This window comes from Microtus ochrogaster, chromosome 1 (genome assembly GCF_000317375.1).
Source record: "Microtus ochrogaster isolate Prairie Vole_2 chromosome 1, MicOch1.0, whole genome shotgun sequence".
NCBI classification, from domain to species: domain Eukaryota; kingdom Metazoa; phylum Chordata; class Mammalia; order Rodentia; family Cricetidae; genus Microtus; species Microtus ochrogaster.
Window position 1 is genome coordinate 28563398 of NC_022009.1, and position 4905 is coordinate 28568302.

The 4905-nt window shown below is 44.5% G+C and overlaps 1 protein-coding gene across 1 annotated transcript in view; it reads right to left on the reverse strand.

Moving 5' to 3' along the window:
* Ston2 (stonin 2) overlaps positions 1–4905 on the reverse strand; it is a 148410-nt gene that overhangs the window by 130421 nt on the left and 13084 nt on the right. The gene's annotated exons all lie outside the window — the stretch shown is intronic.

The window sequence follows — 4905 nt, forward strand, 5'->3', positions numbered from 1 at the left end:
TCTGTGAGTTCGAGACCAGCCTGGTCTACAAAGCTAGTTCCAGGACAGGCTCCAAAACCACAGAGAAACCCTGTCTTGAAAAACCAAAAAAAAAAAGAAAAGAAAAGCTAAATAGGCTTTGAAAACTTAGTAGGCCAATACTGCTTGCATGTAATTCTGTGTCACCCCCCCACACACACACACCAATCTACTCTTATAGTAAGATTAAAACCAGGCCTGTGATTTACTTTCCCTAGGAAAAAAAAATCCAGATCAAGAATATTCCTGTTGAAATCCCAATAAAGGTTTGAATGATTCCAAAATCTCACTGTAAAGTTGTATTTCACAGGCACAGAGTTAATACTACCATTCACAAATCATACTTAAAAAATTAGGGGCTCAGCAGTTAAGAGCACACTGACTGGCTCTTCCAGAGATCCTGAATTCAATTCCCAGTAACCACATGGTGGCTCACAACCACCAGTAATGAGATCTTCTGGTCTGCAGGGACACATGCAGGCAGAACACCGTATACATAATAAATAAATAAAGCTTAAAAAATAAATAAATAAAGGAAAGTGACAACTAAAACTATGAGTTTTAAGTATTGATGGTGCCGCATGCTTTGTATTATAATGTGATCTTCTCACGAACTCTGCAAGGTAAAGGACCATTACTGGCATTTATTTTCTAGTTAAAGAAACAGAGGCTTGGATGGGCCAAGTTTTCACAGGTTCACATAAGTAGATGGATAAGCTAAGACATAAACCAATTCATCACAAAGCCATAATTATCTGCTCTGTGGCTATGTAACATTCCATTGAATTACTGGCCTTTAAAGTTGTATATTTGATCTTTTTAATCAGAAAGATTTTTTTTTTTTTAAGTAGGAAGTCCCGGGACCAACATTAGTATGAACAATGACCAGTTCACAGGCTCCAAATTTGATCTACCTTTTCTGCTAGTAAGTCCACATGCCAGTTCCCTGAAAGAAGAGTGACCAGTTCCCCCCACGGCTGCACAGCCAAGGGTGAACAGGAAACTCATGGCTGAAGTCTACAATCTGTAGGATCTTCGATCTAGAGGCCTGGATTACTGTCCTGTTCTCGCCTCTTCTCCTTTTCCTGGCCTGGGGCTCTCAGGGAAGTGGCAAGTTTGAAGGAGTGTTAGGCTAGAGCCCAAAGTCAAGCTTCTCTGCCAGGAATTGATGACTACCCCAGAGAAGTCCACACGAAGGATCAAGAACAAAGAGGTAGGGAGATACCAGATGTGGTGGGACTGAGTTGGTCCTGGCTTCAAAGGAATCACAGCTTGCTGCCCGGTGGTCTCAAAGGATAGTAGGGACTTTGCACTGGACAAGGCGGTACTTGGAGGCCGAGTATATTTGGCAGCTGTTGCTTGGTTTTGTTCCCTTTGGGTCAGAGTTCACTATATGGTGGTGGCTCAACTTCCCCATGTATTTTTGGCTCCTGTGGCAGCATATGGGGGGAACGTAAGAGTCTATGCCTTCAGTGTGGTAATTCATCTGAATCCAGAAGTACTTGGGAGACCCCCAGCATCAATCTTGGACAGCAGAATGGCTTACTCCAGTAGAACTGGCCACCACAGCAGCCTGGAGAAAGGTAAGGCTGAGGGTTTCCAAGGTGCCTAAGAGATAGCCTATATAGGAAGCGTAGTGAAGATAAGAGCCCAAGTTAGTAGTTAGTATACAATCTCACAGACACAGGAGGCTAGGGATGACCCAGCAGATGCCTTGGGCCTTTGGTTATCTGTGCTTATGGGGCTTCTTCGGGGTATTAGAATTCTATCACAGAACATCACCCACTCGTTCCTTCACCTCCCCAATCACTGAAGAAGCACTCATTTGATATCCCCTGTTACTTGGCACATCTAGTGAAATTCTAAGGCTAGAGATAACTAAAATCTATCGTCTTCAAAGAGATAGGCAGATGGCCAGACATGGCATAATATGATTAGGGCTACCCGAGAATTCAGCCATGCCATGGCCATGCAGAAGGTGACTCAGTTCCATCTGGGGCCAGCTAAGAACAAATAGGGGGAAAGCCACAGGTTTGAAATAGAAGTGGAAATTAGCTGGGTTCCGGGGACACAGGTGAGAGAAAAGGACTTTCTCGGATGACAGCCCTGTCTCTATAAGAACAAACCATGAGAATACAATGTACCTTTTTGGGGGTACATTTGTTTGTTTGTTTTGTTTTTTGAGACAGAGTTTCTCTGTAGCTTTGGAGCCTGTTCTGGAACTTGTTTTGTAGACCAGGCTGGTCTTGAACTCAGAGATCCTCCTGCCTCTGCCTCCTAAGTGCTGGGATTAAAGGTGTGCACCATCACCACCCGGCTTAAAATGTACCATTTTACTCAGCCTTGTTCACACAGTCATGACAACATGTAAAACTACTGTTTACTACGCCAAAGTATATGCAACAGGAATCCCTAATTCTTATGTCCACACATGGACCTTGTCTTGTTTAATTCCATACTTGGACATGCTGATCATAAAAGCTGGAGATAGATAGATAGATAGATAGATAGATAGATAGATAGATAGATAGATAGATAGATGGATGGATGGATGGATGGATGGATGGATGGATGGATGGATGGATGGATGGATGGATGGATAAGAAAGCAGGATATAGAGATACAGACAAGTCATGAGATGAGGGACGGCTGTGCTTCAAAGGTGAGGTTAGAGTTCACAAAGGTTTTTCCACACAGAGCTAATACAAGGGATGGGGTAAAAGGCAGGAGTGGTGGATACACAGATGGCCTCAGGATGTCTGTTTTGTACATGCTTGGAAATTCAAATTCCAATAGTTCTTAGGGGTAAGATCCCCCTCAAAACAACAGCATTGAAATGCCAAGTGTTCATAAAAAGTCTAGTGAATGAAAATCTGCTGTCTTCTGACCTACAGATAATTCGGTTTGGAAAAACGAGGAGCTGGGAGGAAGGCAGAATGAGGAGAGGTTAGAAAGACCAAGAATAAGATCGTGCACTGCAGGTGGGGCCCAGAGGCTGGGGCCTGAAATGAAAGCAACGGATGCCAATTAAACAAGTGAGATGAATAACACAGCTTATTTTATGTTTCAGAAAGATCACTCTGGAAGCAATGAGGAGGGTAGACAGGAGGGGCAAAGATAAGCAAGAAATACGGTCGTGAGACTAGCAAGAGTGAGGAAGAGAATGTTTTTACAGGGTATAGCATCAAGACACAGGGATGAAATCTGTTAGGGTTCATTTAGAATAAAGAAGTCTTTATTTATATAGAAGACAGATGAAAAAGACCCTGGGAAGGGACCAAGTTGTATCGTTTGCCAAGACAAGGACTTCAGGAGGAAGGGTGGCTGAGGGAGAGAGGGATATGATGAGCTCAGGGTGGATGAGTGTGTTTGATGGGGCTGTGTGACTGGGCTGTTCCCGGGGTCTGTTGAGCCAGTCAGTCTAGAGCTAGAAGAATACTGATGAGTGCTGCTAAGAGATACTGAAGGACCACTAGGAACAAGAGTGTTAGATTGGGAGACGCAGAGTGAATAAGATTTGGAGAAATAGGAATTAAGTTTGGGATCTGAGGAAGGTTACTAATTATGGTTGGAGATGATAAGCAGCCGCTGGGGGAGTTTGCTTTGTCACCATCCTGAAGAAGTGGAGAAGCAGGAGCCCAGAGGAAACCGGGGGGAAAGAGATATGTATGTTTACTCCACAAGTGTCAATCATTTGGCAACAGGGAAACAAGGAAGTTCTACCAGGCTCAGGCACAAGGGAGGAGAGGGAGCCAGAAGGAGGCTGAGGGGAGCACCGTAGAGGTGTCAGTTTGGGGTGTCCATCTTTCTGGTCCTGAAGAAGCAATCCTTTTCACCTGTTCATAGTATGGCCTGTTGGTGCACAGACGGGTTTCACAAGCAGCTATGTTCCTATGGACTGCATCAGGAAGAATTCTCCAGGGTGGGCCACAGGCAAGATGTAGGAACTGAAGCCTCCCCTGGAACCAGTTCTTGATCTTTTCTCACACGAGAGGGTGAGCTGAATCTTTTGATTCAGGAAAAAGCACACATGCATGAGACATCATTTCCAGTTTAAGGTGCTTTATGCCAGCCTGCCCAACCTGCATACCCTTGGGACCCCTGATTCCCTGTAAAAGACTCAGCCCCAGAACAACCTGTCCAATTCAAGTCAAACCAGATGGACTCATTCCAGAGTGGCAGAGACGCCATGGTTTCCACACTGAACCCGAGCTGACGATTCCTTCCATTTTCAGCAATGTAGAGGGGGATCTGCTACCCTTTTCTGAGAATCCTGACCCAGGCAGACAACCAAAAAACAAAACAAGACAGCCAAACACACATAAAAAAAAAAAAAAAAAAAAAGGACCACTGCAGGGGGCCTCAAAGCTGCAGCTGCAGCTGCAGAGGGGCCCCAGCCTGATTGTGACCTTATCCTTGTACACCAGGCTGTATACTGGATCTCTCACACATAAGACATCCCAAGTCTACATGTTGGCTGAAGGCAGGGGTGTGTGGGTTTCTCCAGCTGCCGGGATAGATGAACTCAGACACCCTGGTCATGTCAACAGGGGCTGGCCAGGCTTCAGTAAAACAGGCTCTGGGGTTTTGATATGTGAAATGCATCAACGTCTCTTCCTTTCTGGAAGCTGTTATGTACAGGGTGTGCGTGTTATATGTGGCCCGACTACGGGACAAGAGAATTCTCGTCACAAAATGTGAGCAACTGACCACTTTTAAAGGGTCACAACTCACCTATCCCTACACTTCAAGCTCATTTCCCCTTTCACATCAATTTTGAATTTGTCTATTTTTTATAAAAAAAAAAAAGAATATATTCCTGCTAAAGATAATCTGGGAAATGTCTACAAACACACCCATGGCATACTTACAAAGCAGCTGTTCTCA